This window comes from Kogia breviceps, chromosome 20 (assembly GCF_026419965.1).
Source record: "Kogia breviceps isolate mKogBre1 chromosome 20, mKogBre1 haplotype 1, whole genome shotgun sequence".
Lineage (NCBI taxonomy): Eukaryota > Metazoa > Chordata > Mammalia > Artiodactyla > Physeteridae > Kogia > Kogia breviceps.
The window spans coordinates 23,375,702-23,390,585 of NC_081329.1; the positions used below are offsets into that span (position 1 = coordinate 23,375,702).

The 14,884-nt window shown below is 41.4% G+C and overlaps 1 protein-coding gene across 2 annotated transcripts in view; it reads right to left on the bottom strand.

Moving 5' to 3' along the window:
* Positions 1-312: 312 nt before the first annotated feature.
* FUT10 (fucosyltransferase 10) overlaps positions 313-14,884 on the bottom strand; it is a 434,768-nt gene continuing 420,196 nt past the window's right edge. For both annotated transcript variants that reach the window (XR_010838419.1, XR_010838420.1), the window contains exons 13-14: positions 10,268-10,365; positions 313-374 (exon numbers count right to left, since the gene is read on the bottom strand). The gene's annotated coding sequence lies outside the window, so the exon portion shown is untranslated. The remainder of the gene's footprint in view (positions 375-10,267; positions 10,366-14,884) is intronic.

Consider the following 14,884-nt stretch of genomic DNA (forward strand, 5'->3'; position numbering starts at 1 on the left):
ATAGTTCAATATTTGTCAGTGATTTCCTAGAAAGACTTAGCCATGCATGTGATTTCTTTAGGCTGATGATCTCTCCTTTGATTTGAAAGTGTCTTTTTATCCATCAAAGTGGTTATGAGTTGGACTCAGAAATGCAGCCAGCAAAACTAGTCTTAAATGATAAAGAGGGACTTACCTGGTGGTCCAGCAGTTAAGAATCCACCTTCCAGTGCAAGGGATGAGGGTTTGATCCCTGGTCAGGGAACTAAGATCCCACATGCCGCGGGGCAACTAAGCTTGTGTGCCACAACTCCTAAGCCTGTGCACTCTGGAGCCCACGTGCCACAACGAGAGAGAAGCCCACACGCTGCGATGAAAGATCCAGCATGCTGCAACTAAAAGAAAAAGAACAAGAAAAAAAACAAAAACGATAAAGAATGGACCAACTCAGAAAGTATACAAAATCTGATGTTGTAACATGATAGTAGCATCTGTATATCCACAAGGGCTGAGCATTTGTGTTCTGTGGGTGCACTGATATGATGCTGTAATTTGTAATGCCCAAGAATATGACCCTCAGAGTCTCCTATCTGTACAATCATGTTCGGGCAAGCCCTGTCCGCGTCTCCATCTTCTGAAGAGGTGGTAAAATGAACTTGTTTTAGTTCCTTACACTCTGCTCTGTCCTAAGGCTCTTGGAGATTTATCACAAGCCCTGATTAATGTATAATTTTAAGTTAGTTAAGATTCTGATGCTAACCCCAGTACTTGGTTGCTCAGAAATATTGTGACAACTTTATCCAGAAAGACAGACTCTTCTGAGACAGACATGTAATTTCCCTACCCATGGGATCTGTCTTTTTATAACTTCATTAATTCTTCCTGCCGAATTTTTGTGCTCAAATTCTTCTGTGTACACCCAAACATTGGCCTCTCTAATAAACCGAGTCCAGTTCCCTGGAATTATCTATTTTTTCCATTAAGGCAGCACAGGCAGAGGAAGAATTATGAATTACCTGATTGGACTTGCACAGGTTTATGTGAAATTCATCTGTATCATTCTATCTCTTTGTCTTTTTTTCTTGGTAATTCAAACTGATTTCCAATTCTCTGTCTGTTATTCAGCTTTCTATACAAAGTGAAATTTATGTACTGCTTTGTACTTTCCCTTTAGGTTTTTCTAATAGGTAAGTATAACTTACCTCTTGTGCTTACAGAATAATTTACATGAAGAACATTTAACTACTCACTGGGATCTTCCAATATTAGGAAAGATTGCTTTCACTGGGCTCCTTTGGAAGAGGAAGCATTCTCTAAAACATATCTCATCTTCTGTGGCAGATTCTATTCTTGTTTAGCAAATATTCTCTCCCCCTCCTCCCACCAAAGCTATAATAATAGCTTTGGGCTTGAACACATGATTTGGTTAATGAAACGTGGACAGATGTGACAGTACATACGTTTCTACAAATCTGCTTGCACTTCTGGTCACCATGATGAAGCAATATGCCCTAGATACTAGCTGTTCTTTCATCCTGGGACTTTGTGTAAGCAGACACGTGGGGTAGTTCTGAACCTGAATTGCTGCATGGAGAAAGTTGACATAGCTGACCTGCAAACTAGGTCAGAATTTGGAGAAATGCGTTGGTTGTTAACCTCTGAGATTTAGGGTTGCTTCTTATGAAGCATATTCATAAGGAGCATTTGCCCGATGGGAATTCAAAATTGTTTCAGACCAGTGACTGCTATGTGTCTCCCATTTTTCACCTTTCCAAATGGGATTGTTTATTGCTGTCATTCTGGTCTCATCTCACCTTTATATGGTGTGTGTGTGTGTGTGTGTGTGTGTGTGGTCAAAAGAGACTATAAATAACTTTTCTTTTTAGCTCATAGGTGTCTGGATCAAGAGGAACCATATCTGGACCTACTGTAGATGCACAAGATCCTGAGCTTGGGATGTTTTGGGGTGTTCTCCTCAAGAAGGCTAGGAGTTTATTTTGAATGCAAAGAGAAGATCCATCAATATTTGAGACCAAAAGGGTGGACTGTGGTAAATTATATTATTATTCAGCAACTATTTACTCTCTCCTTCTCCCACCTCCATAGGAAGAGAATACTACTGAGCCCTATCAATGTCAGTTTGGCCATTTGGCCATGTGAACAGCACCGGAAGGGATACTGTACCAGTTGCAAAGGAAGGCTTTACGAGGCATTTAAAGTTTCTGAAGCCTTCTTGCACTGAGCCCTTATCCTAATAATACTGTGCCCTGGATAGAAGCCACGCCTACAATGTTGGTGGTAGGAGGTGATGGCGCGTAAAGCTGACCTAAACCAGCAAAGCAACCATCGCCAACCCACAGAACCGTGAGTGAGAAAGAAAGCGTCTGCTGTTGCAATCAGCTGAGATTTGGGACATGTTTTTCTATGCAGCACTACTGCAGCAAAAGCTGCCTTGATAAACTTTTGATAAAAGGGGGGCTAATGTCCATACGCAGTTAGCATCTGAGCTAATCACCTTTCTATCCAGACAGCTACATGTAGAAAATATCAAATTCAATGAAGGATTATTCTGGAAAGTATTGAGCAAATTAAGAACACAGAGGCTTGTTCCAGACAAATTCTGCTATCTACCATCCACAGGGGGTGCCTGTCAAAATTCTGACTGAGGTGCACTCAGTCAGAATTTTTTTCCATCTATACACGTGCAATGGAGTACAGAGCGAGCCTGCTTCACGGGGCAATGGGTTCTAGTCCAGGTAGTGGTAACCTGCACTTCCAACAGATTTCTAGGAGCAGATCCAAAACATTAACAATTCATGACCTTGTAAACATAATACCTTTGGGCTATTCACCAGATTCTTTCGTGAACAGGGACCACAAGCTTCTGTCCTGGGATGTTTACCTTTTGCCTTGGTATTGATCTTTCATTCTAATTGCCTAGATCTCTATACACAGAATATATCTAATTATGTGTCTTATTTGTATACTTCATTATAAACTAAATATATACAAAAATTTCATTGTTTACCCTAAATTTCACATTATTATCTTCGGCACTATTATTGAAAAGTTTAAAAGAAGCAAAACTTAATTATGAAGTCTAAGTAATTATTATAAATTCAACAAATATATATATATATAATATTTACATGCAAATTTATAACTCTTTCTGGAAAGGCAATATGAATAACATACAAATTTCATTAATAACAGAGGTAGAGGGGTGGGGGGGATTGGGAGAAATGGATGAAACAGGTCAGAGGGTTAAAGGAAAAAATCTGTTAAATGAATGACTATGTTGGCTGAACTGCAATCTATAACATCTCCTACAATGAGGGTGAAGGTCCTTTCTAGCAGATTTTTATTTATTCTGTATCTTTTCATTTGGATATTGAAGCATGACCAGTTTATTTGCAAGAAGCTCTGCTGTGAGAATTACTGACCACAAATAAATAGACTGCCAGATATTAGTCCAGTAAAAATGGTTTATTTGGGATCAGCAGAGAAATGCATTTTGGGGTCTGCAATGATGGCGCACCACGTGCAAATCCCCCGCAGGGCAAGGGAAAGAGAACAGTTTCCTAGAGAGAAAAAGTTGGTTGGGAGGGCTCTAGTAAACAGAGAGTCGGTGGTTTTTCATTGTCTGAGTTCTTGCCAGGAAAGAAGAGGAGTCTTTCTTCTTCCGGTTGGGTTCTGCTAACTTCACGGGGGGTGGTGAGAGCTCCCCCTTTCTGGTCTCCCAACTCGATTTAATTGAGGTTTCTGTTTTATTATTTTACACGGTCTACTTGAAATTCAATGAATAGTCATAGAACTATTACCCTTGAAACAATAATGCTTGTTTACTTGTTGGTATAAGAAAGTGTTGTCTTTTTTATTATGTATGTGTCATATGACGTTAAAAGTTCAATACTGAACACACTTTTAGCATCAACGACCTTGTCGTAATGAATTCAACTGGTAGAAAAACCTTGCATCAGTTATAGAACAAGAAAATCAAACGGTAATTATAGCAGAAACATTTTGAAAATACAAAGCCGAATCTCAAAAATTTGCCTAAAACCCTTAGTGCTGATAAGAAGAATTCTGAAAGTCCGGCATATAAAGTTAAGGACTCTGTAAAAGTATTTTCTGTATAACAGATATATCCAGTAATAATTATTTTTAAGTTCTCATTCTTACAAAAGTCGCCAAAAATATTAACTAGAATCAACTTTAAAAGAATGTATGTGGGATCTAACAAACAAAAATAAAAATATCTTAAAATTTTTATTGACGGAAATAAAAGGAGAATTGAGTTAATGGAGAGGCAAAACATGTTCTTAACTGGTAAATTTAAATACTTAAAACTTTTTCCGAGGTTAATTTTTAAGGGAAATCCTGAGGTTTGTTTTTTCCCCTGAAATTTGGTAAAAATAGAATAATAAAATGGCATAAATACCCAAGAAAGTTTTGAAAAAGAAGAGCAATACAAGCTATAAAATTATACAATTAAATAAATTATAATTATAATTTTATAAAATTATAATAATTAAAATAATACCCTTCTAGAACAAAAATCATCAGCTAGGTCAATGGATTAGAATAAAAGAGCATAGACACAATTTCTATGTACACAGGTTTATCACCTGATAAAGAAGTCATCTCAGATTACTGGATGTGAGGGAAGTAAATGCTGCCGGCTCCACTAATTAACCAAGTAGAAAAAACTAAAACTTCATTATGTTAAGAAAAGGTTCTACTCACTTCCCTGGTGGTCCAGTGGTTAAGACGCCACACTCCCAATGTAGTGGGCCCAGTTCCAATCCCTGGTCAAGGAACTAGATCCCACATGCTGCAACTAAGACCCAGTGCAGCCAAATAAATAAATATGTTTTTTTTTAAAAAAGAAAAGATTCTAGGGCTTCCCTGGTGGCACAGTGGTGAAGAATCCACCTACCAACACAGGGGACATGGGTTCGAGCCCTGGTCTGGGAAGATCTCACATGCCGCGGAGCAGCTAAACCCGTGCGCCACAACTACTGAGCCTATGCTCTAGAGCCCACGAGCCACAACTACTGGGCCCGCATGTCACAGCTACTGAAGTCCGCGTGCCTAGAGCCCGTGCTCCGCAACAAGAGAAGCCACCGCAATGAGAAGCCTGCGCACCACATCAAAGATCAGCCCCCAGCTCGCCGCAAATAGAGAAAGCCATCGCGCAGCAACAAAGACCAAACACAGCCAAAAATAAACAAAATAAAATAAATAATTTTTAAAAAGATTCTAGATAGATTGAAAAGTTATACATGAAAATGAAAATGTACAAGAACATTTATGTTATTTATTTTTAAAAATAAATTTATTTACATTTTATTTTTGACTGTGTTGGGTCTTCGTTGCTGCACACGGGCTTTCTCTAGTCACGTCGAGCAGGCTTCTCATTGCGGTGGCAATTTCTTTATCTGTTTGCTTATTTCTTTATTATTACATCTTCTTCCTTACAAGCTCCCTCCTACGGGATAGTTGAGGAACTTAAACTTTGCCAGTGGACAACATTTCAGTGTCTTCTTTTTCAAACGATTTCCTGGGAATTCCTTGGTGGTCCAGTGGTTAAGACTCAGTGCTTCCACTGCAGGGGGTGCAGGTTTGATTCCTTGTTGGGGAACTAAGGTCCCGCGTGCCAGCGCAGCATGGCCTAAATAAATAAATACATAAACGATTTCCCTTCAGTTCGTAGTGATTGCCTTCAGTTTAATGTTCAAGTTTTCAGAATTGAGCCTTCCATCTTTGTCCTTCCCAAGGTGAGTCTTGATGTATGGGCAAGGGGGGTCTTGTGCCCTCGGGACAATGGAGAAGGACCCTGGTATCTTTAGTGTATTGTGGTGCTGTAGGGTCTTGCTCTCTCTGTAGATGATAGTCAGTCTCTGGAGGATGGTGGCCCCGCCCAAGCATCTCATCTCATGCTGCTGGCATCTGTTGTCTGCTGCTGATAAACAGGGGGCCTGTTTTCTCTCAACTGGTTGGAGCCCTGCTCCTGATTTCTTCCCTCAGAAGTGTTATATAACCTTGAGGTCTGCTTAAAGTTGCCATTTGACACCTATTCCTTAGCAATAACATCTCACCCTCCTCCTTACTATAGGGATGCATGCCCCGCTCCTAAGATAGTATTATCAGCTACTTCCCACATCCCTTCACAGAGCAGATGGGAGTTTCCAGATGATTTCCATGCTATGTGGGAGCCAGGAAAGTCTCTGAGGAGATCATTTCAGGTCCTCTCTTTGACAAACTTTGTCTTAGCACTTATTTTACTGCTTGTAAGTGCGGGGTCCACCAGGAGAGGTGGTCTAATCCCAAGGTCCCCAAAGGGCAGGTGGAATTCAGGAAAACAGAGAACAGTTTTTAATAAGAGTATATAAACTGCATAGCATTTTATAAATATTAAATATGTCTAGTACTTTCATGGTGAGACGCTGTTAATGCTGTTTATGTTTAAGCTGCGCTGTACGTTAATCTCTGTACAGACTTTGATCACAACAGTGTGTTTATTGGACGAGCTCAACTCAAAGGGTCCTGTCTAGGCACAAAATTCTATGAATTCTATGAAGTCATGCATATTTCAGCAAGAGTGATCATTGCTCTGGTTTGCCTGGGAGTTTACTGGTTTTAGCTCGGAAAGTCCTGCATCCTGGGAAAGCCCTGAGTCCCTGGCAGCCCGGATGGTTGGCCACCTTACTTTCAGCCTACATTTGACTCTCCACTCAATAATTTTAAAAAGTTTATTTCATGTTCTAAGTTCCAAAATAAGAATCTAGAATACTGGGGACACATCTCCGTCAATGCATTCTCTCAAGTTGCAGGAGGATGTATCTCTCCTCTCTTTTCCACCCATTGGCAGTAAGAAGGACAAAAGAGCCTTGGCCCTAAATGGGAAAGATTTAACACCGCGTAACTGACCATCATTTGGGGATAACTCAGAGTCTTCAATGCTTGAGGGTCCACAACTGAAACTCAGATATTGGAGGTTAATATAATAGATTCAGCTGACACATATAAAGCTTTATTTTCAACTTTCTTTTCCAGCTTTATTGAGGTATAATTGGTAAATAAAATTGTAATATACTCGAAGTGTAAAAAGTGATGACTGCATATATGTATACTACATAGAATACTTTTATAAAGATTTTAAACGTTTTTATTTACTTATTATTATTATTTTTTTGCAGTACACAGGCCTCTCACTGTTGAGGCCTCTCCCGTTGCGGAGCACAGGCTCCGGACGCGCAGGCTCAGCGGCCATGGCTCATGGGCCCAGCCGCTCTGCGGCATGTGGGATCTTCCCGGACCGGGGCACGAACCCGTGTCCCCTGCATTAGCAGGTGGACTCGCAACCACTGTGCCACCAGGGAAGCCCCCTCTACTCTTAAAATCAGTGTCAAACTATGGGATCTAGTTCAAGCACAGAACTGTTAAGAAAAAAGCTGTCAAAGGGTCAATAGTTTCTACCCCTCCCACCCCCCTCCAAAATACTAATAAGAAAATAAAGAGCAAGTCAGTATCCTTAGCTCTCAAGATAATAAATTATTATAGTAATTCACTCTCTAAGCAATCTCATGATATTTCTAAAATATTTTAATTGCAAGGTCATCATAATATTTTCAGAAACGTATAAGGAACTCTGAGGACGGCATTTCCCCAAACTTCTCACTACTCAGAATATAAAAATATTCAAAAGGAAAAAGAATGATTCTTGAAATCAAAGCTCGAGACTTTATTTTATTACATAATTTAGGAGAGCAACATGGTAGACTCAGTCTGGGCAAGCTTTCAGAATTCTGGTATGAGGAGCCTCTCAGACCCGCTTCCCCTTTAAGACCTCCAGTCTGTGTGTTCAGACTGGGTCGCTGGGCAGCGGATGGCATTTGAGAAGGCAATCAAGGAAAGTGGCTATTAAAAGCTCACAGGCTTACTGGAGGGAGAAAAATGACTTTTGCTAAAAGCTAAATCTCTAAATATCCCTGAATCTATTTCCCTCTTGACCTATAGGTGTGGCTCTGTGTATACATATTCACTTTCCCCCTGATGTGTTGGGGTTTTTTGGTAATCATCTTTACACACATTTAAATTTAACACTTCATGAGGACTTAAATGGCTGAGTTAAACAAGAAGTCACTTGAGCAATTTTGGAGCCCTGCCATTCCTTGGGATTTCATCAGTGGGGGAATCACTTGCAGGACAGAAGCCAACCTCCTAATTGTTTTCGTTAATTAGACCATTTTGATGACATGGCTGGCCTGGAGACCCTGTTTCTCTGCTTCCCCTCAAGTGGATAGGATGGCTTTTGTGGGAGCCTCTTTCTCCAGAACCTTTGTAATTTTGGACCATGGAATTGATACAGGGCTTAGCTGCTGTTTTCATACCATTTAGCTTTTATTTGAGCATTTTCAAGAGCACTTAACAGGTAGTCGCTCATTTTGCCTTTTGCACCGCCCCACGATATTTGAGAAATGATCTTCTTTTCCCTTCTGCAGTCCAGCAGGTTATTAAGTTCCTGTGAAGCTGTAAAAGGCTTGCCTTTCAGTGGGGGCTGAAGTTTTGATATTTTCTGAGCCCTAAGGCAGTGAGCCTTAGTGACGATTTCGCCTCTCTGCCACTTGGAAGACGAGAAAGAAGAGCGTTCAACTGTCAATTTATCCTTACCCGGAAATGACCATGGAAAACAGCATTTTTGCGGCACATTAGAATCATGCATGGAGCTGCTCTGGTAGAGCGAATCCTCTGGAAGTCATCCGCTTATAACGGGTCCCGAATGTCCAGGGATCGCAATGCCCTCTTTCCTCTCATGTCAGGGGTTGCATTACAGGTGGGAGGTGAGTCTTGACTTCTCAGAGCACCAAAAAGAGGCGTAAGTAAACAGTGAGAAAACTTGCAACTTGGCTTTTAGCCAAATGTGATGAGTTCTTTTTATCACCATTTTTAAATAGCAGCTCAATAATCAACCAAATGTAACCTAATCCCATTTCAATATTGGAAAGGGAGCAATGGGAGAATGAAGCCAAATCCTTCAGCAGGCTGTTAATGGGATTAGGAGGTCCGGGCGCCTGATAAACTCTACCGGCTTCTCCGTGATGGAAGCACAGGCTTGAATCGCAGGCCAGCCAAGGCGGGGCAGCTGTGTGAAGGAGGTTTTTTCTACTAGTCTGCCCCACATATTTCCGTAGAAACTGGGGTTTTGTCCTCTCACTTGGGTGCTTGTTCTCTGAGTGCCCCAGGACGGGGGCCTTAGACCCTGAATCTTATCTTCATAAGACATCAGACTCAGAAGGTCCGTTTCCCACCACCTAGCCCAATCCCTGCATCTTGGAGAAGTTACAAGATTTGCCCACACAACAGAGCAAGGTGAGGGCAGGGTTAGGGCCGTGTTAAGGGGCTTTTCCCCAGAGATCCAGCATCACGTTGGATCTGTTTTGTTTTCTCATTTTCCCTTCTCCCCTGTAATCCTAGTTCTGACCACCAGTTACTTCCGTAATTCTGCACAAGCCAGGAGTGATGAGTGGGTGAAGGGCTGTGAGTGTGTGGGATCGTTATCCACGCATCCGCTTGCACAGGTCCTGCAAGCCGTGACCCCGGCATCAGCAGCATTCTCCAGAGTAGGGAACTTCAGTGACTGTTTTACTACCCAATCTCATTACTTATTTACACCAGGAGCTGACATTCCTTAGCTTGTAAATTATGCTCCTTGTAAATCTGGATGGCTTACTACTATGGTGGCAGTGCCAAAGTGATTTCCCCAGAGGGCAGGCAGTAGACGGAAAGTGACTCCTCCTTCACCAGGGAAGATAGATGAGGCTTTTAACTATCTATGGGACCATTGTCGTGACAGCCAATCATCATTCCAGTGTTTCTCCTGCCGGAGGACAGAACAGCTCTGGAGTCAGCATAGGGTTCCATGCCCAAAGATACAAAACAGCTGGAGAGGAGCCTGTGTTTCTTGAGATCTCAAGAAGCCAGGTATTGTGCTAAAAACTTTGAATATATTATTGCATTTTAACATCTTCACTATATCCTAAGAGGTGGATATTTTTATAATCACCATTTTGCAGCTGAGAAAAATTAGGCTCAAAACAGTCAATCCTCTTGTTTAAGATCTCTCAGAAACAGAAGAGCTGGCACTGAAAGGGGTTATCTGACCCCAAACGCTGTGTGTGTGACCGTCACAATCTGCCCCGAGACGTCGCTGCTTCAGGGCTCTGATTGCACAACTAAAGACATGCAAACCCAGGAAGATAGTGTAGTGATAACTGGTACCAACCTGTGAGTCCTGAGACCTGCCTTCCAGTCCTAGGCTGTCCCACACTGGCTGTCAGTCTTGGGTAAGTCTTCTATTCCCTGTGGTCTTTTCCTCCTCATCTGTAAAACAAAAGTGTTGGATCACTTGATTTCTAGGATCTCTTCCAGTTCTAACTTTCTGGAGTTAATCTGTAACCAAGCCAAGGGCAGAGGACAAGCTCACCAGACTCAGTTCAATGTTGACGCCACAGCATGAGACGGACCCCTTATACAGAACAACTTAGAAAAGCGTGGGGCTTAGACTGCATTGTGAAAGGAATTTTAAAGAGCGTTTGATTAAATGTACATTACTTTTTCTTAGTATATGATACTTATTGAATAAAACGACACTCAAGAGTAAATTTTTTAAAAAAATCATCTATAATTCAACCACTTTTTCAATATATCACACTTAATAGTTTGGTGAATAGACTTCCAAGCCACCCCTTTTCTTGGTATTCATATATGCAGGTTTTTTAAAAAAAACAATTATGTGATATAATATAATCTGCTTTTGGTTCCGAATATACAGTACAGTTTTTCCTGTTAAAATTCTAAAATATAAAATGTAGTCACAATAGCTGCATAGTATTTCACCGAGTGAATGCAAAATAGTTGATGTAGCTTCTGCTTTGTTGTTTCCATTTTTTAATACCGTTTCAATTTTTTTGCTATTATGAGTAACTTCACAGGTATGCTTAAAGCTAAATAAGTATTTATACATACATACTGTCTTCTTTGGGATAAAAGAATGGGAAAGAAATGTTACATTAAAGACTATGTGGTTTTTATGGGACTTCCCCAGTGGCGCAGTGATTAAGAATCCCCCTGCCGATGCAGGGGACACGGGTTCGAGCCCTGGTCCGGGAAGGTCCCACATGCCGCGGAGCAACTAAGCCCATGCGCCACAACTACTGAGCCTGTGCTCTACAGCCTGCGAAACACAACTACTGAGCCAGCGTGCCACAACTACTGAAGCCTGTGCGCCTAGAGCCCGTGCTCCTCAACGAGAGAAGCCACCACAGTGAGAAGCCCGGGCACCGCAACAAAGAGTAGCCCCTGCTCACTACAACTAGAGAAAGCCCGCGTGCAGCAACGAAGACCCAACACAGCCAAAAATAAATAAATTAATTAAAAATAAATAAAGACTATGCAGTTTCTAAAAAGATTTTAGATACATACTATTAAAACCTCTACAGAAAGGTTTGTTTCCATCTTCATGGTAGAATAGAAGAGTGCCTATTTTCCCAAACCCTCATCACCACTAGGTTATTATTTTAACATGACCTGCCAAACCATTGTTGACTTGTCAGTGTCCCTTCAAGGCAGGAACACATGATGGTCAGAGCACAGCCAGACTACCTGGGTAGAACTGGGGCTCTGCCACTTGCTACTGTGTGACCTCTGGCAACTAACTTAACCTCTCTGTATCTGTACAATGGAGCCCATAATAGGATTTACCCTTAGGGTTGCATGCTATGTGAAGTGCTATATATATAAAGGAAGTAGAATAGTGCCTGCACATAATTCAGATATTTTAATTAACTATTATCATTATTCTTTAATTACAAATGAATTTGAACACTTTAATATGCCTGTGAACCATTTGTGGCTCTTTTCTCTACTGCTGAGCCCAATATTCAGCCCATTCCAAGGATTCTTCTTTTTCTTTTCTTACTTTATAAGAAGTTTTAATGTGTTAGACATATTATTCCTTTGCCTCTCACATATTACAAATCATCAATATATTTTCCAATGAGCATACAGAGGTCCAGATGGCTTATAACCTTGTCTATAGTCCCATCCAGGTCCCTTCATTTTTCATTCATTCATTCATTCTAACAAAGCTTTGGTTTGGTTTGCTTGTGGTTTTTTTTTTTTTTTTTTTTTTTTTTTGTGATACGCGAGCCTCTCACTGTTGTGGCCTCTCCCATTGCAGAGCTCAGGCTCCGGACGCGCAGGCTCAGCGGCCATGGCTCACCGGCCCAGCCGCTCCGCGGCATGTGGGATCTTCCCGGACTGGGGCACGAACCCGTGTCCCCTGCATCGGCAGGCGGACTCTCAACCACTGTGCCACCAGGGAAGCCCTGCTTGTGTTTTTTAGTCTTGGTGAATTGTCCTTTCATTCCTCTTTTTTTCTTCATGTGCCATCCAAATCTGATGTAAATAAATAAAATTATACTTTATGAAGACAGGTTTCTGGTGAAAAACAGTTTCAAGAAGATTATAAGATTAACCACTCTGGATGTTTACCTCTATTTGTCTTGCACGATTTAATTCACATCTTCTGAAAACTAACTCTACTCCTCTGCTCTCCACTTGAGGGAAGTGGAATTCTAAGATGGGTCCCAAGATTTCCCGATTTACATATGCTGTATAACCCCTTTCCCTTGAGGGTGGCAAGACCTCTGGTTATGGTGGGATTTCTCTCCTATGATTAGGTCATAGTACACGGCAAAGGTGAAGAGATTTTGCAGATGTAATTAAGATCCCAAATCAGATGATTTCCAGTTAATCAAAAGGAAGATGATCTCACGTGGACAATCAGCAGAGGATCTTGAAAAAGGGACTGGGCCATCCTGAAGAGTGATCCTCCTGCTGACCTTGAAGAAGTAAGCTGCCATATTGTGAGAGGCCCTCATGGCAGAGAGTTGGGGGAACCCCCAGGAGGCCAGAGCAGTCCCTGCTAACAGCCAGCAAGAAAGCAAAGACTTCAGTCCTACAACAGCAAGGGACTGAATTCTGCCACCAACCACCAACCTTGGAAGAGACCCCTGAGCTTTAGAAAGGAAGCTTGACCAACCCCTTGACTGCATCCTTGTGAGACCCTGAGCTGAGGACTCAGTTAAGACATGCAGGAACTACTGACCCATGGAAATAATAATAATAAATGTATGTTTTTAAGCCACTACATTTGAGGTCATTTGTTACACGGCAATGGAAACAAGTACACTATCCCACCCCGCGGCCCCCTGCACATGGGCTACTTGTCTCTTTTCTGTGCTCTCACGCACCTCAGGCATACTTTGATAATGCACTTAGCTCGGCTTATTGAAGCTATTGGTCTCCCTCAGCCAACGGTGGGTTCCATGACAGTAGAGACCCCGTTCTAAAGGTCTCTTTCATCTTTCTGTCCTTGGAGCCCAACAGGCCTTTGGAGGATGCGGAATTAGATTCCCAGCGTCAGAGGAGAATTAGCTGGGCTATGACCATAAGCCAGCCGAGGCTCTCTGGTCAGCAGCATCTTTGATATAAAGTTATAAAAGCTGTTAAGCATTCACGTGATTCTAAACTTGGCAACACTACAGTAGCGGTGGTTATTGTGCACATTTTTAAGCATATATAAAGAGCACGTGACCTCTAGCATCTTCTACCAACTCACTGTGTGATCTTGGGCAGGCCACCCGACCTCTCTGATCCACACCTTCCTCATCTGCAAATGAGGTATCTGGACTCACTGGGTGATGTGTGGCCATTTAAGTTCCTGCAAGTTGTACTTCTATGAGATTTCAAACTAGAGGACATGTTTATTTGAAAGAGAAGAGGAAAAAGTACCAAGAAAAGGAGTTAAGACTATGTTCACTAGATTGAACCGTCTGTGTCATATACTTAGAGTTGTTTCTTAACGAAGAAGAAAACTAACAAAAAAACCCCAAAACAATTATGAAAATAATATCAAAATAGCTTTCACCCAATAAGACTGCATTTATAAGAACATCTTAGTTCTTTTATTAATGGGGTTAAAACATTCTTCATTCTGTTGTGTATTATCTGGCTTTTCAGATATAGCAAAAACTGCAGAAGAATTCTGAGTCTTAAAGGAAAGGATAAGAAATTACTAGTAGAGTGCCGGTCATGGTTACGGAAGGTATGGCTCTGCTGGGTTTATCTGGAGTCTCTCCCATGTAGCTGATTTCTGTATGAAAATAAAAGTAATCAGCCTCAGCGCATGAAACTATTAGCCACTGCTTCAAAGTGCTGCATTTCAAAAAGGTCACAGAGGCCTGGGCCAGTAGCAACAGGAATTTTGCAAGTGATGTGTGTCACATTTGCATATGATAATTAGCTTCTCTATAAATACAATTTGTTCTGGAGATTAACATTTTGTGTCCTCATTAGACAGCAAACATTTCCATATTAAACCCACAAAGCTGCCAGAGTTGGCTCTGCTTGCATTGCATGAGAGCATTAATACCTCTATTTATACTGATGCCAATTACTAGTGCTAAATCTTAGCAGAATAAAAGAGATCACTAATGCTATTAATATAAATAGTAATAATAATGCAGAGACGCTTTTGCAAACCCTGTTAACTTCAAAGATCATTAGCAGTAAAGCACCGCTGGGTTGTAATTGGCTGTGTTCTTGGGCACAGAGCATCAGCACGTCTAGAACACTTGGCTCTTTATACCGAGGCTGCTCCTGGCTTACTGCAAAGAAGAGCCTGCAATTTAAAAAATGGTTCTCTTTCGCTAAATGCATTTAGTCTAACAAGGATATCGGATGTGCTCCAGCCAGAGAAATATCAATTTGCTGAACTTGTCCAGCTCAGGGCAGCACAGTTTACACTGTGAAAGATTTCGTATGAAATCTTGGTATG